Source organism: Chamaea fasciata, unplaced genomic scaffold (assembly GCF_029207755.1).
Source record: "Chamaea fasciata isolate MVZ Bird 193981 ecotype frontalis unplaced genomic scaffold, bChaFas1.0.hap1 SCAF_5, whole genome shotgun sequence".
Lineage (NCBI taxonomy): Eukaryota > Metazoa > Chordata > Aves > Passeriformes > Sylviidae > Chamaea > Chamaea fasciata.
Genome location: NW_027094090.1, coordinates 12,974,721 through 13,001,564, shown reverse-complemented (window position 1 = coordinate 13,001,564; position 26,844 = coordinate 12,974,721). Strand labels below are relative to the sequence as shown.

At 39.9% G+C, this 26,844-nt stretch overlaps 1 protein-coding gene across 3 annotated transcripts in view; it reads right to left on the bottom strand.

The window, feature by feature from the left end:
• The window catches only part of LHFPL3 (LHFPL tetraspan subfamily member 3), a 234,523-nt gene that overhangs the window by 92,937 nt on the left and 114,742 nt on the right, over positions 1–26,844 (bottom strand). The window lies entirely within an intron of this gene.

The window sequence follows — 26,844 nt, the reverse complement described above, 5'->3', positions numbered from 1 at the left end:
GCATCTCATTAAGCCCAAGAGAAACATAAAAATTGCGGAGACAACCTGTAATTTGTGCAGAACCCTGTGAAGATGAGACTTTACAGCTTTGCAGCAACCTGAGGCCAGAGAAATGGACGTCTAGCAGTGTTAAGTAACCTTAGCTGTTGGTATGCTCTATATATTCTGCTGGTATATCCTATATATTTTATACTGATAAATAAAATACATAAGAGCTACCTCACTAACCAGAGAGGCTGGGCTGACCTTACCCAGTGGCAAACTGGAAAATAAGAACAAATTATTTTTATTTGGATTCATTGCTAGGTTAATTTTTCTCTAGCAAGAAAGTGCTATGCTGAATTGTACTAATAATAGTGTGACCATGGGACCTAGGTAGTAAGGTGCTGCTACGAATTTGGTGGAAGTAATTTATGTTCAAGAATTATGTTTTCATGTGTTAACCTCTGTGTTCCCAAAACTGAATGTATGAAAAAGCACAGTTAAGGACTGGTTCTTTGGAGCTTTGTCTTGTGTGCCTGTGGGACTCCTGTGATGTCCCTGTACCAGCTTGGGGGTATCTTGCTTCTGTCTAGGAGGGCTATGAGAAGCAGGGCAAATAACTATCCTTATCTCACCTGTTCAAATAAAAAAGTCTTTCTGCTTAAGCAAACCATTATTTCTGTAATAAAACCTTTGTGGCCAGACAGAAACAAACCTCAGAAAAGTAATTATTCTGATTGAATATAACCAAACTGATCTGACAGTGAGCAGACTTTCTGCCAGATCCTGTGCAAAGCCATACTTGGAGCCTTGTGCAGAAAGACACAATAATGGCTTCACTTACTTGGATTTCAGCTTTTCTCAATATAGATATGTGGCCCCGACATCCTTGCCAGCTAGGGCTTCCAGGGCTATAATGCCTTCCCTCTTACCAGGTCAAAGTACCTTCTCATTTTTGGTAGTATTGAGTGAAACATTGCATCTGAAACTTTTTTTGCCAATATAGAGTGCAGCAGGTCAGTGGAAACATTTCAAACATTCAGGTTGATCAGTGTGAACTCTACAGACTGAATACAACCCTAAAGCATTTCTGAGAAAAACCGTAAGAACTCTGTTTTCATTGAGAATCTTTCAAAAATAAAGTGCATTTTCATCAGAGGTAGAAAATGTTATTTGAGGTTTATTGACAATTGATTTTTCTTGTCAAGTTTTCCACTGTTCTTTTTTATCAAATTCCTGTTTACTTTTAAAAGTATTCTCAGTACTTTTCCTTAACTTGCTGACCCTTTCTAGTCACTTGGTTGTCTATAGAATGTTTTGTAATTCTGTAATATAGCCCACACTTTCTTGTTCTGTGCATACTGGTTGATGCAAGGTCTGACTACTTTGTTTTCATATTGACACAACATATGGTAATTTTTCCTGTGGTTTCCCTCCACTCCTGTGTCTTAACCATTGGCATGTTTTTCATTCTCTTTGTTTTATTGATTACAGCTTTCTTCACAGTGTTCTCTCATGCCTTTGGTGTCTTCTTAATCTTGATTAGGAAACTAATTAGATTAAGGTTATCACTGCTCAGACAGTTATCACGTCACCTACCATCTGTTGCTCAGGATATTTTTCCTCTCTGCCAATCCTCTTTCCACACAGCACACAATGGCTGGAGCTTATACATTGTCTGCAACACGACAGAAAGATTATATTCAAGGTTCAACATCTACCTATATATTTGTCTGAAAAAGGGAAGAAAAAAACCCCCCTCTTTCTTGAAGATGGGTGCCAGTATTAAATATTTTTAATTTTATCTCTGTCTTATCTGTGGTGATGAAGACACCCAAGCAGCCTCTGATGGGAATGAATGCCTCCTGAGACTCACTTAACCTGTGTCTCATGGATGAATCCCAGTTAAAACTGCAATTCAAACTCAGCCAGTCAGGATCCTCTCATGATCCCTCCAGTACAGGAGTGCCACTGTCATGCGCCCTTTTATTGAATGAGGAAGGTAGGAGCATTGACTGGCTGCAGCTTCCATGGTTTTCACAGTTCCTGTGGTGACACCTCCATCCCCCCACGGGAGCTGAATGGGGTCAAGGTTTTGGTATGAGCAACTGTGCCCTGGTGTGGACCCAAGATGTATGAAATTTAAAAGGGACTACAGTAAACACATCTAGAGTACAGAAGGGTGGAATAAGAGGTGGCATCTGATGGCCTTCCCAGCTTTGGGAAATGCTTCTGAACTCTCATTTTTCAATTCTCAGTCTTCCAGTCTGCTCCTCGATTTTTCTGTTTAAATGTTTCCTCTAACTTCCCTGCATGGATTTTCCACACTTCTCAGTCGATTATTTCCACATGCTTCCTGCAGATATTTCTCAGTTTTCTCATGTCTGTTTTCTTCCTCCTTGAACATGTCCACAACATTTGCAGGCTGATTGCTCCCTTGTCAGTCCCTCAGACACATTCCTGCTTTCTCTTTCTAGTGAGCTGCAGATGCATACTTTTTCTCAAATCTTCCTGTTGGGACCTTGCATTAGTTGGTTTTATTTGGGGTCTGCAGGGCTTTAACTGTATCTGAATGCTTTATGTGTCTATACATTTGGGGCCCAGACCACTCTAACTATCCCTAGTCTCAGTTACTCATGCATCAAAATTCTCACAAACCAATGGCAAATAATGCTAAACACTTCTCTGACAGTTTGTGTTAAGATTGCAATTCTTTTTTTTTTCAAATTATTAGCGAACAAGAGGCACCTCACTGCCTCGCTCACCTTGATGGCAAAAAGGGGTCCCACAAGGACACCCCTGTGCCAGTGCCAGTAGGCAGGAGCATTGTGGTGTCACAGCTCTGTCACTTCCAATAATGCATCCAGCCTCGACAGAGCAACAGCCCTTGCTGATATGAAACTTCTTTGTAACAGACTCTGTAACACTTGGAGATAAGGTCTGTAAGCTTCCATTTGAATAAATGCCACTCTGATGATATGTTTTAAAGAAAAAGAATTTCTTTGGACAGCAAATGAGTATATATTGTTTAGCTGCCTACTGCTATTTGACTATTTTTGCTCCTTTGAAAATCCACTTGGATGGGTAATCCAAATATCTCTACTGATCTGATTCTCCACATATCTGTGTGTGGACAGCCAAGAAAGAGAGTGTAATTGAAAATTTCAAAAGAACACAACAATACAAATTTAGATGCACTATGTCAGCATTTTCTCCTTGTATCATTATTTGCATTCCCCTGTCTCAACACCCTGTCCCCAGCAGTGGGCACCAGCACATCCCTGGGGCATTCTGCCAGTCTCACACAATCTGCAGTTCAGTGGTGAAATCTTGATACTCAGGGACGTTTCACGAATTTTTTCTTCTTCAGTTAATTTTCCCATCTGATTCTTGTTAACTTTCAGTGTCCGTAATATCCTGAGGTAAAAAGTTCCACAGTTTAGTTATCCATCAGATGACAGGAAAAAAAAGTTAAAAATTTTCACCTGCTACTTTCTTTTAATAGCTCTGAAATCCTGCATTGGAAATCACACTGGTCCATATTCTTACCTATGTACCTCCCACTTTTATCCAGACCCTATATCTGGTATGTCATGGTTTTGTGGGGATGAAGAGTCCTGGCCTCCTCAATCTGTCCTGGTATGGAAGAGATTTGCTGCCTCTGCTTATCCCTGCACCCCCTGCCTGAGAATTTTGCAGATCTACTCTACTGAACCATAATTTCCACTTCTAAAATCCATGCTGACTATCCCCAGTATGTATGTCATGTTTTCAATTGGTCACTATTTAAACATTTCTATCACTTTGCCAGTGCATCCACCAACTTCCTGTTCTGCAGTAACTTTTTTCTTCTCTAAACTCTTTGAATACTGATATAAAATTGACTTTCTTCCAGCTTCTAGTACAAAAGAAATTTTAAACAAGAAGTTAGACAGTGCGGTTGAAATGTGGAATACATCACCTTAAGTTCCCTTAAAACTCTGTTACTGTTGACCTTTCTGATGTGTTATCATGCATTTAGTCTACTTTTTCCATGAACTTTGTTATGGCCATTTCAGTTTGAAAAAGAGCATCCAATTAATCTCCTAGAAGAAAGACTACCAGTGTGGGAAACTCCCCAAACTCCTCTGAAGTAACTGTGTGTACAGAAGATTTATTTTAGAATATTTTCCTAGAATGTCTCTGACTTTTTCTGAGACTTTTATCAGAGACTTCTCAGAGACTTTATTCTTTGATCATCTTCCTGGACTTCTGGCAGATTTCCTCCTTCTGATGTTTTTTGCAGAAGGATTAGTAGTTTTTGTGCTTTTACTAGATCTTCCTCAAATCTATTTAGGTGTTTGTTTTGGTTTTTTTTTTTCTCCCTCATTATGCTTGAATTAAAAGTCAGATTGCCAGAGTTCAAAGTTGTCTTTGTTTCCCAAGCTCCAGAGTTCACAGATTACAGCTGTAGGGCTGATTCAGAGGGAAGTATTTGAACTTCATAAGAGCCCAGCGCTCTGTTTGCTCTTATGAACGGTCATAGAACATTATGAACAGTGAAGATTTGCAAATTCAGATGATCTTGAGTATTTGCATCTCCCAAGAAAAATCAGTAAATTTGCACTCCCAAACCCTGTCACAGAAGATGTGATATTTTAGTCCATGACTGCTGTATTTTATCTCTGCTGATGCAGCAATCGTAAATTCTATGAGCCACACTGATAAGTGAAATGTTTGTTTTAGAGCATGAGAATGACTATATATTTCCTCCTGCTGGAGAAAAATCAAGGTGCCTTCAAACATTGGCTCTGGCTGACTGGATGGGTTATTTCTAGCACATGGGAATGCTGTGCCATAGCCCCTCAGGGTCCAGCAGCAGCCTTCATTCCACACACCCTGTGTCTGTGCTGTCAGCTCTCAGGATTCCACTGTGAATCTCACAGCGTGTTTAAACAGTTACCTCAACGTGAAAGATTTCAACATTTTCTTAAAAAGAAGTATGGAAAGCACACCTGAAGGGTCATGTGCAGATAAAATGATTAAAATTAAATTAAAACAAATCCAGCACTTCCAGCCTTCTGCTGGGACCCACACTTAGGCCAAGGCACACAGGAGCCTGTTCCCAGTGTGGTCTCCCAAGGCCACAGAGACCTGTGGATTAGTTGTCCAGCCCAGATGCTCAGCACCAGCAGGGGAGCACTCTGTGAGCACCGTTCCTTCTCCGGGTAGCAGGACCGGGCAGTCACATCGCGGGGTCTGCCCTACGTACTACACTTTGTTCCTAAATCCCACTCGTGTTTACAAATGGAAACCTTCAGGTCACCATTGTTTTGAACCCCAAACTCTTGATATTTATGGTAGAAAACTTTCTGGATCCAGCATGAGCCCATCTTTTAAAGACCGTATTTCAGTTCTGCCCTGGAAAAGCCATCCCTGGAGGCACAGCCTTTTCTTGGGATGGGCAGTTCCTCTCTGCCGCTGCCGTGGGGACCTGCTTGTGGCAGCACACAGAGGGCTGGTGTGTAGGACAGGAATCAAGAAGAGTGTTATCACACCTTCACTTTTAAACACATGAAACTCACTCATTGTTCTTTTAAAGCACCCCAGACCAGAGCTGACTGATTTCAGGCTCCACGCAGAACACTGTTTCTAAAGCTCTTATGTAATGAGATATGTTTGAACACACACCTTTTTCCCTCCGCAATGTGAACCAGCTCTCTGCTGTCAGACTTCTAATCTGGTGTATTTAAACACCCAGATAGGTTATTAATAGTGTCTAAGATCAAAATGCTTGTAACAGCTTCAAACTCCAGGCAACATTTCCAGATTATCAGTACATTTTACTTACTACATAGATAATATTGAGTAATTTGCTCAGGGAAGATTTATATTACAGCTGGCACTGATGAAATACATGCAAGATACTTAAGGTTTGTAAATTGATATGCACAAGACCTGAAAAGCTGCAAGCATGAATATTGTCAAAACATTCTCTCCCTTATACACTCCAGGTAATATTAACTACTCAGACTGTGTTTCACAGTGTGACACTGCAGTACTTCAGTACATTTGGCTGGGAATGAATTTATTAAGTAAAGCTGTGTATAAAACATACCCTTCAACATCAAAGGCTGCACCTGATCTTAGATTTTACTATGTAAATACATCATAGAGAAAGAAAGCATGTATAAACCAGCCTGAGGTACTGAGAGTACAGATTCTCAAAATAAAGAAATAAGGGGGGGTTTGTTTGTTTGTTTGTTTGTTTTTTAATTAGATAAACATTTCACTGAAAAGCACCTGGGTGTAATTTCCTCTGAATTTGCTTTCACCATGGGCCCATCTTTACCTCTACTGAAGTCAAATGCAAAGTTGATTAAACAGCACCAAGGTCAGTCCCTCTGCAGATATTATAAAGAAATAGGGAGTTTGATTTATAAACTTCATATAAAAGTTGTTACAAGATGCAGTTTTCTTCACCTAAAAATATTCAAGATGAACAGTTATTCATGGGTACATGTAGGACATTTTTGATACATTGGCATCCAGGCTCAAGCTGCAGAAATACGATCTTTGTCTCGAATACCAGAGCTTCAAAGGCTCAAATGTCACTATCCATTCTGACCCACATGCCCTCCCTAAACCAGTGCAGGGAGTCTGAAAACTTTTGAGATGTATTTGTTCCATAAGTGGAGGGTTTTGCTATAGCTCTGCTGCAGGTACATGTCTCTGCAGCTGCATTAGCTCTCCTTGGTCCATGACTTGGAGAGGATCCATATCTAGTAACATTAAGGGGAGTGACTAGGGGGAAGGATATTTTAAAAATTTTTCTCCTTGATCTACTGACACAGTAATTATCTCCATTCACCAGAGACTCAAAGTAGATGGTCACTACGGTCCTTAGGTTCTTTAAAAACTCATGGGAAATGAGGTGTGGAAATACACAAAATTCCAACTGGTGATTTTAAGTACATCATTTTGGGTGCTTTAAACACTCCAGGCTGATCTGGTTAAGCAGCCAAACTCCCTAGCTATGTAACAGATTCTTGCTCATAATATTTCCAAATAGGATTGATTTCAGGATTTCTTTTCACTCCATTCAGTAATTCAATCTGACATGAGTAGGAACAACCTGCAATCTTATCATCAGTGTACACAGAGATTAGGACAGATAAATTGAACTGTTTACACTTCAGGTGCGGTCCATGGAGATGTGGTCAATACAGTCAGTGGTGTCTGGGTGGCAATTCACTGATCAATTGGACATGCCTGCTTCCAGGTGAGCTGAATAGCTCTCAGGTCCCACTGGCTCTATTGACTGCATCCTCTTTGCTATACAGGGACCTAGTGGATGCTTGAGTGCCCATGTGCCCCTCCACATACAGACATGTAAACTGAAGTATAAACTTGCAAGCTGAATCCTGCCCTGTGCATCTCCCTGGCTTTTGTCTACACTGCATTTGAGCAAAAGAGGGACAGCTCTGACTGTGCTTGGAACAGAATCAAATTTTTGTCAAGAAAAAGATTATCAACTAGAATAAATCCCTGTAAATTATTTGAAGCAATTCGTAAGTGAGAACAACTTTTTGAAGCATGCCAATGAATTAGAAGATACTTCCATTTTCATCTGTCCTTTAACTCTTGGTTTTGGTCTAATACAATACTTCTGCAGTGTAAATCCAAACTGCATGAAGTGCCACGATGAAAGTCATAAGTGCAAAGTGCAGATGACAAAGGCCAAAGTACCCATGAACTATCAACAGTTTTGTAATTATCAGAAATTTAGTCACCACCCTAAGAGGTTTTGTCATGCTTTTTCTACCTCCCATTCCCCAGTTCAGGGATTTATGTTTCTTTGCTGTAGCAATAACAAGCCAGGCAATGAAGGTAGACATTTGCCATTGTAAAGAAAACAAATACTTTGGCTCAACTGTGTTAAAAATGCTATCTCTGCTCTGGTAAACACACTGTGTATAGATGAACCAGGATTTGGATATTCTTATGCTCTGGATAGATAATGAATACTCTAATGTGTAACTATAATCATATTAGAAGGAATTTTTAGTAGAAGCAGTGTGTCCAGCAGCACCAGGGCAGTGACGCTTCCCCTGTGCTCAGCTGGTGAAGTCACATCTTGAGTTCCATGTTCAGTTCTGGGCCTCTCACTACAAGACATTGAGGTGCTGCAGTGTACCCAGAGAAGGTAAACAAAGCTGGGGAAGGATCTGGAGCACAAGTCCTATAAGGAGGGAGCTGGGGGTGTTAAGCCTGGAGAAAAGGAGGTTCAAAGGTGACCTTACCACTCTTCCAACTGCCTGAAAGGAGGTCGTAGCCAGGTGGGGGTCAGTCTGTTCTCCCAAGTAACAAGCAACAGGATAAGAGGAAATCACTTTAAGTTGCACCAGGGGAGGTTTAGATTAGATATTAGGTAAAAATTTTTTTACTGAAATTCCAAGGACTGGAAGAAGCTGTCCATGGAAGTGGTGGAGCCACCATCACTGGAGGTATTTGAAGGATGAACGATATGGCACTTAGGGACATTTTTTGCTTGTGCACTTGGAAGTTTTGGGTTGATGACTGGACCTGATCTTAAAGGTCTTTTTCAACCATAGTGATTCTATGAATCTATGATTTCGTTGTTATTCCATTTGTAGTTCTTATGTTATAGCATTGCCTTTTTGACAATTTACTATTTCTGAATAATTGTTCAGTGTGTCTAATCTTTTAAAAAAAGGTTTATAACTAAAGCCTACTTAAACCTTCTTAAATATGACCCTTTTTATGTCTTTAGAGTTTACAGTTCCTTCAGCCTATCTGTTTCCAAAGTACGTGAGTTTCCATTTATATACCAATCATACAGAAATCTGATCTCACACTGTGCAGTCACAGTGGAGTTAGTCTAATATGTTAAATAAAATAATGAATGTAAAATAAATTAAACATAATGTTAATGGAATATGAGCTACAGTAAATAGACGTAGCTGGAAGGAATTAGAAGGCAGATAGCTTTAGAGAGGGTTGACAGGTCAGCTTTGTCAGTCAAGGGGTATCTCAGACACTTTTGCTCAACAAATGCTTTTCTCTTTCTGGTCAAAGTCCTCTTCACCTGCATGCATACACCTCAGAGGTATTCAGGCAAGAAGCAGATTGTTGTCACAATATGTATGATCATCTGCTGTGTAATAAACTGCATGCTTATACTCCTGCATGAGAGAGATTTACATGTGCTCATGAGAAGAAGTATCAATTTCACCAGATTTTTGGTATTTGATTTGGTTAAGCCAGTATTTCTAATATAGAAGCACTGCTTCAGTATAGCATATCTGAAAAGAATAACATTACTGCAGGCATTGGCCCAGTGTTTTGGAATGTTTTTGTCTCTGATGGAGTTAAGCAGGATGTATATTAGTGCAAGATATATTCTGTTATCCTCCAGCCTTGTTAACATGCTCAGCATGACCCCCAAAAGACTATTTGCTTCTGGATAAGTTGTGTCCAAACATTTAAAATGCAAATGGACCCTGTATGCTAATTTCAAATTCAGAAATATCATCAAAATTGGAGTGGAAAAATTTTGTGAACTTTGGATTTTCCTTCTTTTGATCTGCCTCCACTGCCCTAGAGCCATTCATATAATTGTATTTTCTCTTTAATTAGTACCCAACCATTCATGGTATCTTGGATACAACACATGCAAATCCTAAAGCAAATTTAAACAATAAAGCACAGTGCGCTGAAATTACAAGGGAGGCAAGTCACAGCAGATGGGGAGATCATAGACATATTTCTTAACACTTTTTCAGTTTGCATTCTCAAAAAAGATCATTTTCTTCTGATAAATATTTATTTTCTTTGAATAGAAAATTATGAATAGAAAGTGATTTTGGTTTGTGAGTAATGCAAAGGTAAGTCCCAGGGGTGGGACCTAAGCAATACAAATCACAGAGATGCCAAGACAAACAGATGTGCCCCTGCTGACAGTAGTTTGGGAAATAATTTTTTAAAAAAGTAATTATACTCATTACACTCATTACATCAGTGCTGCTTTCCTATTAAAAGATACATTTCCTGTACACAATTCTTTTAGATTATGAGTGATGTTCTGTTTTCCACTTGGAAGAAATTATTTATCTTGGCAACGAAGTCTGTCACTCAATTTGTCAAATGCTAGTTTGATGGTAGTTATTAACCACAACATTATGATTTTGACTGTAATTCAAAGCTAGAAAAATTAAATGTGAAATTCAAGCAACATCTCTATCTCACCAACCATAACACACAGATTTTGAGCTCATACAGGCAGTGTTTTGCCCATAGCACCTTCACACCTGCAAACACCCATGCTGTATGTGTGACATGCTTACTGAAATGGCAAATCTAACCTGTAGATTTGTGGATTTAGTGTCCCTTAACTAATAATATTCTTTAGTAGGATATTGCTGGCACTGATGCCATTACAGCATAATGATGCCATTAAAGCTTAACACATCATGGTACCACTGATATATCCATATGGTGAATTTATTCTTCAGGACATCTAGAGTTATAATTGAGATTATGAGAAGTCAGAGCAAATTCAAGAGCTGTATCCCTTACAAATAATTTGAAATATTTTCACACAGATGTTTCAGTTTATCCTGTAACAGAAAGAAACAGCTACATAAAGTGTTTTCAGGGGGGATGGTAGATATTTCCAATTTGTGATCTCTAAGGGGGATAACTGATGTACTCAAGCTTTAGAAGCCACTCTTAAATTTATCTTCATTAGCACTTTCCAAACAGACTTTTGCCCAAACATTCTACAATTTATAAAGCCTACTGAGCGCCAGCCACTTTCTCTAACATTCATTCACCTACCTCCAGGTACTGGGTTGTTTTTTTTTTTTTTTGCACAGAAAATATGAACTTGTGTCAAATTTTCTCTTTGACCAAAAAACTCCCAAACCCCAAAACCAATTTTACAGTTTTACTGAACCACATGGCTAGCTTCCCTCCTGGTTTCTCCTCTGGCCCAACAAGGGTGGACCCAGAATGAGTTTTGTCCTTGAATTCAAGACCTCTGCCTCAATGTGCAGTGTGCTGTTGGGATCAAGTGCTATGATTATTTATCCCGTGTTATTAAGCTGTTGATTAGGCTGTGGGAATGACAATTGAGAATTGTGCATCCATCAGTTCAAATGAGCTAAGCATCTCTTGATTAAACAATAAAGTCTAAACACACTGTGCACGGAATAGGAAAAAAAGTGGGTTTCCCTAGTGTCAAGTCATTCAATTCAGAGCTTGTGAAATATGCACTAGTTAGCACATGGACTCTCATGTACATTACTTGTCATAGAGCACTGAAAAGGAAAGACACTTCTGCTGATTCAAAGAGTTTGCTGCACAGGACTGCACGTGATCCTACCCAAGACAAGGCAGGGAGATGGTAGAAGGAAAGCTGAGAGAGATAAAGGTGGCAACAAGATGATGGCACAGTTCAATGGGGCATGAAAATATTATCACATTTGTTTATATTTCTCTCACTTTGCATGGGTAAAATGTCAGACATGAAGGCTCAGGAGGGCACTGAGTGAAGAAAGGGAAAGCTGAAATGCTTTGGCCAAGTCCTTAGGCCTCTGAGAGCGCAGTAGATGCTGCTGTACTGGGTAGAGTAAGAAGGAGGAGGAATGAGAGGCTGTCTTGATGGAGGAAGCTCTGCTGTAAATATGGAGAGAAGATTGGTGAAAGAAATCAAGAAAGTATAGGTATATGGAAGAAAAGAAAAGAAAAATATAAACCACATTATTCTACCAAGAGGGTACTCCTCAAGAACAGCAGAAGAGAAGTAAAATGGTAATGGGAATACCCAGGCAATATAATGGCTCAAATTTTAAGTCAGTGGAGAATCCCCATTTCAAACTGAACAGCAAAACAATGGCCCTTGCTATTAGTCGTTATGGAAGCTGAGTCACCGTTTGACACTTTCTACCAATCTACTCTGTATTTATCCCAATTATATACCATTTTTATGTATTATCTAGGTATCATTTCTGTCATTTATCTTTCCATCCTGTCTTAGTATTTTGATTTCCATAGTTACAGAATTGAAATGATAATTGCTCGATAGACTCTGTAAGTAATTGTAGATAACTACAATAGACTCTGTAAATCATGTTGTTCAACCATCTCAGACTTGGAAAATATTAACATTCGGGTTCTTCTGAGAAGTTGGATAAATGGGCAGAGCTTTAGGTAATCATGTCCTGGACAGATGCTGAATTCAGAGAATTCAACATGAACAATGTGCATACAGACACGAAAGAGGGTAATTTGAGAATACTTTACAAACATCAGTATTTTGGGTGTTAGTTGTAAGGTAAGTTCTGTGAAGTGAAAATGTTGGTGAGTATTTAATATAGTGGCATTAAAAACCTGGGCTTTTTAGGGAGTAGCAGAGCAAGGCAATGTTTTCACAGCTTTGTCTCCTATATCACCAGCTTTTTGGATACAAGACGTCACCATCTCCAAGTCTCTTATTCCTTCTCTTCCAATTCACTAAGCAGAAAGAGATCTCCTCACTCCTTTATCCTCTAACTGCTGACCAGATAAAACACAGCAGATGCTGCAACTGGTTGTCAGCTCCATGCTGAGCACCATGTGTTTATTGATTTGTCAGTACACAGGTTGTCACCCACCAGCCATGGGGTCAGACTGATAATCACTGGGCTCTCACTCCTGGTTTTCATCCAGTGATTATACTGATTTGGGACTCTTTTGTGAAACCAGCCAGTGTCAGACCTCTTAGGAAGATATGGCATTTGGGTCTCATCTTTTGTGTTAGATCTGACTGAAGTGTGCCCATTGATAATAACATTTCTGAGAAGGACGTGATAGATGGTTAGACAGCAAGATTACACGTTCCTCATTTCAAAGGGAAGCCAAGTTAAAAATCTTGTTATACAGAGAAGTCCATAGGGTAATTTTGTTAAATATCACACAAAGCTAAACTGAAATCTGTCTGCATCTCTTTTTTTAATGTGGCATACCTAAGAGAGCTTCATGTGGTTCTCACAGGATCAGTTGATGTTGGTAATCTGAATGTGATAGCCTAGATGGGCGCTTCTTTCCAACCCCAAAACAGAGGTTCCCTGAATAAATCACCCTGCAAGTACCTTTCTCTGTCCCTCTAGTATTTACTGGAGAGAGCCACCAACACAGATACAACTAGGAAAAAGGAATTTTATGGGCCCTTTTCTCATATTACTTTTAAGTTTATTATGACTTTATTTTTATTAAGTCTATTATCTGAGTTTTTAAAAACCTCTAAGGCTCTTATCCTGCCAGCTAGGTGTAGGCAATGCTCCTGATGTCTCTTGAAGACTATGAAGAGAGATTGCTTCCAGAGATACTTTTGTCTCTACTACCATCTCCTTGTTCTTCCCACTCCCTCCAGCTCTCCAGCTGAAACAAAGATATGCAGTCACAGAGACCTCACAGAAATCAGGCAATGTCTGAAGGAAATTCAATCAGCATAGCTAGGCATATATGGGTTGCCCGATTCCACTGTGCAAATAGCATGGGGCAGGAAAACAGTGACACTCAGTGGGAGATTCACTTTTTCTACTGGCCTGGTCAGGGAAGTTTCGCAGTTGCTTTGTAGCTTATTTGTCAGGAAGCACATCTACAGTTCTCCCAAGGTATACACAAGTAGGTTGGGAATGCACAGTACCAAAAAGTGCAGGGTTTCCCCAGATAATACTGAAGTGTCAAGTTCTGATATGGAGAGCAATTCAGGTTGTCAGTGTGCACCTCTGCGCAGCATCATGCTGGGTTGTACAGGTGACTTTGTGTAGAGTATCTTAAGGTGTTCCCAAGACGAAAGCGCTTAAACAACATGTCCATACCCCTGGATTGCCTTCAGACCAGAGACTTGCTTTGATGGAGAGGATGGACAGTTGACATTTCACTGTGGTGAAAATCAAAATCTTCTCAGACAAGGCCCCTTTCTACACGGGAGAGGAATTATCTATTAGTGAAAAATTATCAACTCCTGATCTGTTACGTAGATACAACTTCCTCACGATTCCTGGACAGGACATTTTTGTTTAAGCATAAAAATCAACATCATTAGTCAATAACCCCACACCAGGCCTAGATTTTGAAAAACATGAAATGTTTCCTCATCCAGAGAGATCACCTTGCTCTCTTTTAGGTTAGAAAAAAAAAATCCCAAAGCAACTCATTCTTTGAAGGCCTATTCATCTTAATTTATACTTTTTCTGTCAAAGGATACCAGACACAAGGAAATTACTTTTTGATCTAAAATGGCAGCTTCTGTCTCCTATAACAGACACATGCCAAGAGAGAACATGCTGGTAATGTTGGTGCCAGAATAGCATAAAGTAACTGGGAAAACTGAAGAGACTAATTTCTGTCTTTTGTGGGATTCTGTAACTTAATTTGATAAAACTCATAATAAACTCCCTTTTGCTTTTCCTCTTTTGCACAGCAAGATTATCTGTAAAATAAGGAAATTCACAATCTCTAAGTACAAAAAATGTTTCCAACCAAGACAATGTTATCATAGAAGTATGATGGAAAGAACCACACAGTGCCAACATTTAAGAACACTTACTTGCAACTGTTCTCCTACAGTGCTTGAGTAGATGTTGTAAAACCCTCCATGTAACCAATTTCATGGTCCAAGTGGAATGAAATGCAATGTATATTAAGCATACATTATGAGAAAGGAAAAGGAATGAGATTTGTAATATTTTCAGCTGTAACCTTCTAAAATGAGATGGTCTAAATACGGCCTCTGGGCAAGAGAAATCATTGCATCCACACCGAAAGCCCTGAAAGAAGTAGTGGATGGAAGTATAAATGCATCCTGCAAGATGCTCTCATTGCTTTGCTGGCAAAGGGGGTTCTGAAACTGTTCCCTAACCACCCCAACTTGCACTACTACAGGCAAGAGAGCTGCCATCATTCATTTGTTGCTGAAGACAGAATGTAACTCATTACCCCTCAAAGTAAAATTTTCCTATGTATTTAAAATATCCAATTACTTTGCTTGAGATTACAAAGATGCAAATCAAATATTCATCAAATTTTATACAAAACCTGTATCTCCAGTACTCAAGCACAATAATTTTTTCTCACTTTCAGTTCTGTGTTACGGAGTTCTTCTCTGTGCTGGTGTTGACTGGGATAGTTACACCTGTCTGACCATGAGAAGTGGTGAATGAGTTTTTTTGTGTACATCAGAATTTGGTTTTATCAAAAGGTCTTTATCCAACCCACAGGTTTTCTCAGCTTTTATCTTCTAATTCTTTCAGGAAATCGAGTGAGTGGTTGTGTGAGGATCAGTTTATATCTGGGCTTAAGCCATGACATCCTCTAATTGTTTAAAAAATACAGACATGTACATAGTGAAATGTTGCCATTTTTATGTAATTAATAAGGATTTTTTTTTCTCAGACAAAAGCTCACTGATCCCTGCTAACCCTTATCACAGTAAAAAGCAATAAGACACCATGTTTAACATCAGAAATCCACACCTGAATCACAGAAAGTCATAGTAACCACGGAAACCAAACTGTGGCATGGACAGGTTTTCATTAAAGCATGGACGGGAGGAGAATTAATACAATTATTATTGTATACTGGCTTTTGAACAACAGCATTTCATTGAAAATTATTTTGCTTTTGATGGTGAGGAAGAGTGTTGTGTCTACGGAGAAGCATTCAAAGGCAAGTATTTTGCTGAGGGCTATACAGAGTTTCTAAATGGATGGGATTTTCTGTAGGTGAAAATGCCTTTGTCACAGACCATGATGGATGATACTCTTGTCTGGCGGGTGTGTGGGGATGATGCTCACAACAGAGTCCCCTGCTAACAGACACAGGAGCTGGGCTGTGGATTGCTACCATGAGCCATTTTCCTTCCTCTACGTAACCCTCAGCTGTGACTGATTCATGAGAATATATTTAAGATGTTCTTGTAGCCACTTCTACAGCTGGTAATGCAGGGAAGGATGAAGCTCTGCTCTGACAGCAGTTTCAAGAGCACTGTCCACAGCTAGTGATGCTCTCCTGTGGCAGACGTGCACCCAGGCAACAATGCTGGCAGCAACCTGACAACCAGAAAAGCAAGAATGGGAAAAATAATGCATATTGCCTGCATATTATTTCATCCTCCTCTTGGTGAACAAAGTGAATTCTCCTGCAGTGATCTGCTGATGTTGGGATGGGGAGACAGACCCCCCCCAGCAGTTTCCTCCTCTCCATGGGCTGACACGGGTCCACATCCTCTCTCCTGCCACCACAGGCTGCCTACCAACCATTTCACACTTCCCAGTCATCAGCTTGTGGAGGGGACCTGACCTGGGCACCATGACCTTGTGGGCTGCTGGGGGCCACCAGTAGCATTTTGCCAGTCCTTGTCTGGCAGGAACCAGAGCTACTGGTGTGGTTCTTGGCAATAGGGAGAACTCCAGCAAGGATTACCCTGCTCAGTGGCATTTTTGCTGCCTCACATGAAGATCCAGGAGCAGAGCTTCTCCTCTTAGCCTTTTGTATGTGACTGTGGAAAGAAAGAAGCACACCTGGTGAGTGGCTCATCCTGTGCAGCTCAGGCACCCATCCTAGCGTGGCAAACTCCTCGGGGGTACAGACCTTCACGCTTTCCATTGCTGATGAGGAAGCATAGAAGACCAGTTTACACTACATTAACTTTCTCAAAGCAAGGCCTGGTGGGATGCTTTAGGCCTTGGCTTTCTACTGAGCAAAACACCTGCTGTTTAACTCCCACTGAAATACACAGTATTTACAGGACTATACAGAGGGCTCCCACAGCCGTTGCATTACATCTGCCCTTCGGGGACATTTATTGGCAGAAAACTGCTTTTTGAGCAAGGCTGGTCAGTTTGCTGGTCTGAGGAAGCCACCAGTCTATAAAACTTTCTAAAGAGTAAAATATATATAATGAAGGCTTTCTGATTTATATTCTTTTTTATTAGATGAGAGCTATATGAGGCAGCTGTATAACTACCTGACTGTAATATTGATATCACCTCAGAGGACAGTAGAAGATAAAACAGATTTTTCCCTACAAACACCTGAACATTTAAATTTTCAGAATTAAAATTTTCCAAAGACGCCAAGTATTTATGTCAACATTAAATAGAGAAAGAGGTACATGGCAAGGTTTGGACAGGGCATAGGAAAAAAGGAGCTTAGATTTTTAATCTATTTTTTATTCGCAACCTTTTCTCAAATGTGGAACTGGAGAGGGGAGAAGGAACTAGAGAAGAATGGCAGAAGCCCCTAAAAAGGAAATCATGAATTATAGGATGAGGGTCTTGAACACTTCCTCATGTAAACTGTCTCCAGTCCCAGTGAGGGCCTTTAATTGCTATAAGAAAGCAAGTAACATTAATTGAATAAAGTATGTATTCACTTGCTGTGAGTGTCCATGCCAGTAAAACCTCACGAGAAGCAAACACTGAGTGCAAGTAGCCGAAGTGGATTAGTTATTTGAAAACATAAATTGATCAAAAAGAAATTTTCTGTAATGTTTGACTAACTTTTTTAACTGGAGTAAGTCAAAACTCTCCTTGGGGAGGCAAATTCTTAGTATGCCCTTCCCTATTCAACTGAGTTTTTTGTAAGGATAACAAGCCAATACATGACCAAAACCTTGAAAAAGCTCTTTAGACATAAGAAAGATTTGTTAGTTTCCAATGCAGAGATACATCTACATTGCTTATTTTTAACTTTTGGTGTTCTAAAAGCAGTGAGGAGAGGCAAAAAGCATTTTCCTCTCCCATAGAGAAGGATAACAAGGTATTCTTTGCTTGCAATACCCCTTGGAATAATTTGTAGAGGAAATTACAGGAAAAAGTCTCTGAAGATTTAGATTAAATTTTCTCCCAGTTTCCAACAAAAAAACCCTTGAAACTTTCCAGTTATCTTTACCAAGTTGTTAATTTTTATATCAAAGTGTCCTAAAAGTAAAGTGACAGCTGTGTAATTTACCATAGAAAAGGTTTTTAATCTGAATTAGTTACCTTTTTCCTTTATTTCTCTTGTCTGTCAACTATACCAACAAAAGCCAACAACTGATCAGAGATGCTAAATCCCTGCAAGCGCTTGGGTTACCTTTCTAGCCTTCCATCAGGCTTTGTGATGAAGTGTATTCATCCAGAAACCACGGGTTGTAGATTATTGAGCTGAAATCTTTAGACTGCTGTGTCTCTAGGAGAATTCAGTGTATGTACCCATTCATCCAAGCCACACATTATCCCTCAGTTTATTTTCTGTTCTGGGTTCACATAAAACATTGCATCTCACACTTTCAGACATCTGCATGTGACAAAAAGCAACTCAGTAAGAATCAGAGCTATAGTATTCTTGTAGTGAGGTCCTGGGTCAATGCAATGGTTCGTTTTGGCACACAGCTTTCACAATGTCTCCACATTGACTTGAGCAAACTATCATGAATTTAACTTTGGCAGAGAAAAGCCAAAATTTTTTCCAAAATAAAAATTGTATCCAGAGTCCACAAGACAATTACAGGAGTTAGAGGACCAGCAGCTCTGGTGTGGGTAGCAGTATCTCTCACACTTAGGAAGCAAAGGAGCCTTCTGGGAGCAAGTGCCTTTCAGTGTCACTCCAATCACCCAGCTAAACAGAGAGAGCTCTGAAAGTTACTGAAAAGGTTAAAAACTAGATCTGAAGTAACAGCTCTATGTGGTAGCTTGAAATGTGTGTGTTCATCTGTTTTCTGCTGCCACACAGATAACAAGAACTGTAGATAGGCATGTTTCCTACTCATCATGGACTGCCACTGCCTTGGCACAGAGGGCAGCCTGGTGGCTCAGAGCATAGCCAAGCAGCCAGGAGCCTGCAGACTCAGAGCCTAATACCTTTCACAGGGAGCCAAAGACACAATCTAATCCAGAGGATTTACTTCCAGATTCCTGTACTTTCAAGTGCTAAATGCAGTATCAGGTTTACTAAATAGGCATCAGAATTATGAATGCCACTGTTGAGCTTGTGTAATCAGGCTGAATATAGCTTAATGAATGATTACTTTGCTAGAGATTTCAATGACTTCACAGTCCACCCATAACATCTGGAATTACACTAGGAAGCACTGAATAAGCTGGAATCAATTCTAAAAGGGTCACTAAGACCTCAAATAGACGCAGCCATACATTAGTTAGCAGATTTTCTGGCCAAACAGGGTCATATAGGAACTATCAGGTGGCACAGATGCAGAGCCTGAATTAAAACCCAAAACCAAACACACCTGAGATTTCTTCCAGTGAATATCTGCCCTTACAACTCCTCCTCTATGGAGGATGTAGATTTTAGTCCCTCTTTTAATCTGGAGAACAACTGGGGAGACAGTTTAAGGAATTAGGAGATACCTGCAAGTGATAGGGTTTTTCCTGATTAACATACACAGTGCAAAATTGTGCTTCTTTTAGTCAAGGCAAAATGCAGATTTTCATCCCATGATTACTTAGAATTGTGAACGTACTCTTTTTTTTTTCTCACAAACCATCCCACTAACCTGAACAGTGCTATTTATACATCTACAAGGCTTACTAATGTAAGTAAAAGTTGCTGGATTAGGCTGTGTGTTTGCAGTGTGAACTTCATTTTAGTTGCGTGGGATCAGAGTCCTGAGAATGCACAGAAACATGTTGGTGTGAAATGCTGAGGAAAGAGCATCTGCTGAGCTCTGTGAAAAATAGATAAAGAAATAAGGGAGAGATAGAACAAATGAATGGGCAGAATGATAAAATAGTCTCATAACAAGCCCCAGATATTTGACTATTTATTTTGAATTATTCTAGTTTTGATAGCCCCCAAAGTGCACTTTAAAGTGCTTAATTTGCTTTGCTCCATTGATTTTAATTAATCATGCCCTAGGCTTTCAAACTTGATGAGCATGGAGAACTTAGGAAAAAAAAATAGCCTACTTTCTCACCATATAAAATTCCTTAACTGCCTCAAATCCTGGGCAACTGCAGTGCAGCCCTGGATGTGAGCACTCATCATGCCCTGGGAGCTACCCTCGTAGGGGTAATACCTTCACAGGCTGAACGCAAAGCAGAAGAGAAATACTCACTGCTGAAGCCTTCTGGATGGATGGAGCTGGTCCAGTTCCTTTCCCTCCAGTCAAGAAGCCATCGGATACCTGCCTGCAGAATGAGTTCTTTCCACAGTCATGGTTCCACAGTGGCCCAGAGTTACACAGACATCACACTTTTGTACCGTGAAAGGCCCCTGCCAGGACACAGCAGAGTTTTTCACTCCACAGGAGGAGGTGCCTTGGCTTTAGGCAGGAAGGATGATTGACCAATGAAAAATTACAGGATCCTCTGTCCTCCCTGGAATGACTGATCGAAGGTGGCCCCTTCAGAGAGACATCTCCTGGGATCTTTTATAGGGAGCAATAATAACTGATGGCTGCAGCAGAGGGAGAGTGGCACTGGCAGCAAGTCCATCTAATGAAGGTGAATTTGACTACTGTCAAGCGGTTGAGAGGTATCTAACCAGGTGTTAAACAACTCTGTAATGCAAAAATCTTGTTCCAGAGTTACTAAATTTCAGATTTACGAGATATTTTCTTCCAGCAACATCCATTAAAGAGTAAGAAATCCCGGAGAGATAGGGACCTTCTGTCTGACAGCACAGCACTACCACCATGCCTGGGATGTGTGATGGGATCAGAGACTGAAGTGATGATATGCCATTTTCATGCTTTCCCAACCAAGCAGAAACACCATCAATCAGGTGACCAGTTTGCCATCACTTCTGCCAAACTCCAGATGTGGATGTGTCACCTCTTTTTGATTCAGCTGAGAGCAGCAACCTCTACAAAAACCCCCAGTCCCTCAGCATCCCCCTGTTGGGAAGGGCTGCTGAGTCCTGGGGGGAATGCAGGACTATCACATCATGGGCAGCACCAGGGGAGGAAGGGGATGCTCTGGAAGGACCTGGCTGTGGCAAGAGGCCCCAGTCCATCATCCAGAGGGATAATAAAGTCAGGCCTTAAGCGGGATCTAGACCTAGTCCTCCTAAAGGGCAAAACACTGACCAACATGAACTAGTCAGTGGTTAAAATGTTACTCAGAAGCTGTAATTTAACATTTGTGACTTCTCTAATTACTTGTGTCTCGTTCTGCATCTTGCCTTTCTGGGAAAGGTTATTAAAAGGTTGTGTGTTTTAGATAAAAATTACTTAACTCTCCTGCCTATGAATAAGCAACTTCAGATTTTGTCTGTAATTCTGAGTGTGCCTATCTGTTTCCTAAAAAAGAGAGGAAAATTATTTTGCTTTAGCAAAGGAAGGTATTGATAATGTATATCCACAAGAGACTTACAAAGAATCTACAAATAAAGTAATTAATTAAGAACATTAATCAGTTTTGGACTATCCTACACTGTAATAATCAATCATTTTAATAGAAAGGAACCATGCATTCTCTCCCTGTCTTTTACCTCAGCCCATCTTGGCAACACAGCTGATCAAAGACGTCATATTTCAAAGATGCTGAGTACAATTTCTATAATCTCCATTAAAGAATTTCACAAAGCAACAATATCCTCTGTATTGAAGTGCCTGCCTTCTTATGGAAGCTTTTGCTTTAGCTCAGGAGAAAATGATCAGATAATTGTTCAGCAGCTCCAAATTGCCGTGCTCTGTGTAAGCAGGGAGAGTGGTTTCAGCTACTTTACAACGAGGTGTACGTGCTCACCCTTGGTTCTCTGGGTCAAACCTGGTTTTCCACATACACCCAGACAGGCATCACCACTCAGCTGCTGTCCCTCCCATGTGTCCCTGGAGAGCTGGACCTCACAGAGATCTCCATCCTGCCCAGTACATTTTCTTTAACAGCTGCCAAGAGCAGACAGCACAGAAAGTAAGGAATGACTGCATAGGGGAAGCACATAGGGATATTTCCTCACTCTGCAGGGTGTTACAGGTCAGGGACTTCTTGAGCCAGAGGCAGCATTTATTGGCCAGAATGGATTTTTAATGCAATGCATTTCTCCAGTCCTTTTTTGAATCTTGTAAGAAGCTGAGATAAAGTCTTTCTTTTTAATATCAGCTGCTTTGTTCTGCAATTTTCAGAGCAATCTAACACTAAAAATTATGGGAAAGAATGAAATATTTTGTCTCATAACAGGCAAGGAAACAGTTTTGTTCCACTCATCAATGTGTTGCAGTCTTCTAAGATCAAAGAGTGCTGCTACTTCCCTTTTAGGAGCACAAGGAAGAATGAAGGGAAAAAAATGGAAAATGCATTTATAAAGTAGCTGTATCTTCCTTTCCTTAAGATGATTCTGCTGCTTAGCTGATATCTGCCTCTGCCTATCAGCATGAAGTTTCAAAGGATGTGTGGCTTCAATGATATCTAATGTTGATTTAATTTAAGATACAGAAAGACAAGGGTATAATAGGGAGAATCAGTCAACAAGAAAGGCATAAGTCAAATGTTGTAGCAGGGAAGATTTTTCAGCTGTCCTTTTCTAGAATAAGAGAAACAAAAGGCAAATGGATCAGTTACAACTCTGATTCTTGCACTGCTTAAACTGCTGCTCAGAGAAAGGGACTCAGAGGTTGTTTCATTTTTCACCACCCTATGAGATAGCAAATGGAAACAGAAGCGGCTGACATGGTTCAGCAGCAGGTTCAAAAATCCTGGCAGAGTTCTATCTAGGAAGATAAGTAAATCATGATGTGAAAGAGAAGCCGTGATGTGGCCTGTAAACACTGTAGGAACAGATGTATCAATAAAGGATCGCTTGTCTCTAGACAGAAAGTTACACTTGAGCATGAAGTTACTGACTGAAACTAGGGTGTCAATTATTATATGTATATATGACCTGAGAAAAACAGATTATAGACAAATAGAAAAAAATTATTTACATTAATCAAAACTAGGAAAAACTAGGAGCATCTTTCCAATAGAATCCTGCTGAAACAAAGTGACAGCTGGCAAACAGGCAAGTGTGAGGGAAGAGGTCTGAATGACTCTTCTGCATAGCTAGTACGGAAATGCAATGCAGCCACAAAAGCCCTGTGTCCATGCTCAGTATGAACTGCTTGCAGAAACAGTTAAAGCATTAGAATGCAAAAGGAACAGGATAAAAAATTCTTAACTCATAAAGTCCCAAAGTAAACAAAATGCTCGCTCTTGCTTTCAACAACACATCTGTTCTGAACTTCATATCTCAGGAAAATAGAGTTTTACTAGAGAGAAAGGGATAGTGCAAATATTAATGGATATCGCACAATAAAGGTGGAAAATAAGCCTTGCTTTAGAGACAAATGGAAAAGACTGTGACTCTTTTGAGAATAAGTGAACAAAAGCAGATATACCGAAGAAAATTGTTCTTTACCCTGTTATAAATCAAAAGGAAAGTAACATTTGAAGTATTTAGAAGGCAGCACTTATCTACATCTGAGGAAATGCCATCTTTTTAATTAGAAAACAAAAAGGTTAGTAGCCCATGGATATCCTTGTTTCAAGGTATCAAGTAACAAAGAGCCTTACAGAGTAAACAAGAGGATCAAACACCTATAGTGCTGTAAACACATACTGACATTAGATAAAATTAATAGAAAAATAAACTTCTGCTTTTTTAAACTAGCCATTATCTTGACCACTGTAAGATTTTTCCAGTTTCTGTGGCTTCCTGGAATGTACACCAGGAAGTGGGGCATGTTGGAAAGCCAACTGAATAAGCAGAGAGAGACTTGTGCTCCTGCTGCACAGTGCAGCACTCCCTGGACTTCACTGGCTTTAATGTAGGTGTAGCCCAGCCACAAGAGAGCTGTGCTTTGCTGCAGTGAATGAGTGCAAAGAGTGCTTCATACAGCCACACTGAACGTGGCTGCAAACACCGAAGACCACCAAGCACTGCTCTGAAACATCTGCACACTGACTCTGCTGTGCTCCACCTCATCGTAGACACACACTCAGGCGTACCTGCCAGACTGGGTTATGAGGAAATAAGGACCAGCCTAATTTCATATGATGCTTCCTGTGATTGCAAGTAGAAATCAACAATGTGTTGATAGTAATCCTACCTCTGGACACAGACAGCAGTCACTCTACCGAGGACATAATCAGAAATAGTGCACTTCCTTCACTCCACTCTACTATTTTGTCCCATTACAGTTTATTTTTCTAATCAAAAATAAACAGCACTCCTCACTGCGGCATTCCTCACTGCAACGCAGCAAAAATATTTTACAATTTAATTCTGTGTTCTTAAAATACTCCAGCTTCAAATGATCACATTGATTGAGGCTTTCTCTAAGTGAACGACACTGCATTTGCAGACTTCAGAAACCAGCTCATCTCTGAACAAGAGAAAGTCTTGTTAAATGGGGATTCAAGTAAAAAAATAATAATTACTGTAAGAAAAGAGATGGTGAAGACTGACAGATGTTTTGTTTTGATGGAAATACCTTGTGGATAACCTGAAAATTTGTTTTGGACCACAGTATTGGCTTGAGAAGGGGTGAGTTATATTGGGAGTGAGCTCTTAGAGAAACTTTAAATGCATTTTTTATTTTAAAAGAAACACAATCACCAATTTTTATTCAAATAGACTTGAGACACCGTTGCCCTATGGAAATAGGTAGGGTTGCTTAAAGGGACTTTGCACAAAATGTACCACTCTTTAATATTTATGAGACTTTTCCCAACTTTGCTAAAATTCAAATGCACGTCTCTTTTTATTGCAGGAGTCATAATATTTAGAGTTAGTTAAAAATAATTTATTCCCACTAATTCTAATGTGAGAAAATAATTCTAAAATCATACAGCCAGCAAAATCTGAGTGTGAAATACCCAGCTTTTCCCATTCAGATATCTGGTCCATTGATACTCTTGGCACTGCAGCACACATAGGTAAAAGCCTCCTCAGTTCCTCAGTGCATTAAAACCTTTTATTGAAGATAACTCTGCCTGAATGTTTGAACCCAGGAAATCTCTGAGAGTCTTGCTTTTCAGTTCTCAGTTCTACTGTTTCTTTGTTTGCAAATGCAATAATTAGTAGAACTGATGTAAAAAATAGTTGGCAGACCTTGAAAAATAATGTATTTTATGGGTCAAGCCTACCTGTTGACATTTTATGACCAGAGTGTAACTGGAACTGTGCAACAAAAATAATAGCACAGGTACAGTTCCTACCATAAATATCACCCTTTTCCCAGTATACGTCTTCTATAATAACTTCTCTCTTTCTCCCTCTCTCCACACACCATTTTTAGATGGCAGTTAGCCAAAGGCATGCAAGAATGAATTGCACTGTTGTGGCATTTAAATTACATCAATACTGAAATGCAGAATAGAGTCCTTTTCTATTTTATCTCTAAATTGAATGCTTTCACAGAGAGCCACTGTTATCTGCATTACAATTTGAGAGCTACATTAGTAAATCTTGAATGCTCTGAATTAGAGTATTCAACTTTTGAGATGGATGGTTGAGCTGAACACAAAAAATGTATTAAGCTGAAGATATGGCTTCATTCGGAGTGAACATGTATTTTGAAGAATATATGGGTTTCAGAAACCAAACCCAAGTTTCTGGACAGCCTGCATCGAGATGAATGTTACCCCCTTTTTAAAGTAAATATTTTTAGATTTTCCTATTAAAAACTATGCTTTCAAAATGATTCTTCAGGTACCATTTCCCTGTCAGATGGGGAAATTATGCAAATTCCCACTTTCACACAAACATTGGAGCAGCCTGGAAATGTTGCCTGTGAGTGAAGAAGGTTCCCATCCCTTGCATGGCACATTGCAAGCACACCAGGAATGCTGTAGGTATATTGATGGGTCCTGCAGCTGCTGAAGAGTTGTAAAGGTCGGAAGAAATGAATTAAATATCTGGACATATTTCAGAGGTTTTATCCTTAAGACTTCAGTGATAGTAACCTCTCAGTGCCCCACAGTCACCTGAAGACCCTTCTGGCCTTTAGCCAATCTGCAAGTTTTCAGGTTTCTGAGATGCCACAGCTGCCAGGGGCATCTCTGGGATGGATATGCCTGGAAGTCCTGTGCTTGCCACTCTCTAGGGTGGGTGCAGAAATGAAAAAGATCCCTCTTTCAAAAAAAAAACCAAAACAAACAACAAACAACAACAACAAACCAAACCACACAGAGCAAACAAGTGCAAAACAAGTGCAATTAAAAACTATGTTTGTGGAAATTTGATAAATAGCACGATGATCAAGTTGTGTGCTTATCTTGTGATAAGTGAAACGTATTTTGACGCATAGTCTGTGTTTTCTTATTTCATGTGTAGGTGAAATTTGCTGACAGATATCCAAAGCACAGCTGCTTCTGATTTAAAAAAAAAACACAGAAAGACTCTTTACTTCACTTGAGCTCAAATGATTATTGCTATGAACTAACTGGTAGTGCAAAAGGAAAGTATTGAAAAAATGACGTCAGAAATCGTTATACAAAGAAAAGCTCTTTGCTACTAAAAATTGTTAATATGTGAAATTGATAGAAGTTATCTTATTGGAACAAGATGTGCCCTCAGTACCAGTATTATTTGATAATGCTGATCCATAAACCCATCTGAGAAGAGCAAAGTCCTTTCTTCAAAGAAGCTTGAAAAAGATGGAATGACTTTGGGGAGAAAAACTGAGATGGGCTATGTTTGCAAGCTCATAGCAAGGCAGATTTGAGAAGAACCTGTCCTGGGGTGACGTTATGGGGTTTGTATCCCCCGTCATCTCTTGGGTCTGGGAGCAGGGGGAAGGGAGAGGGGCGCGGTTTGTTTTCAGAAACTTTCCTCCGCTGGCTGGCCGTGAGAGTCGGATTCAGCAACACACAGTGAGGGACGGAGAGATGA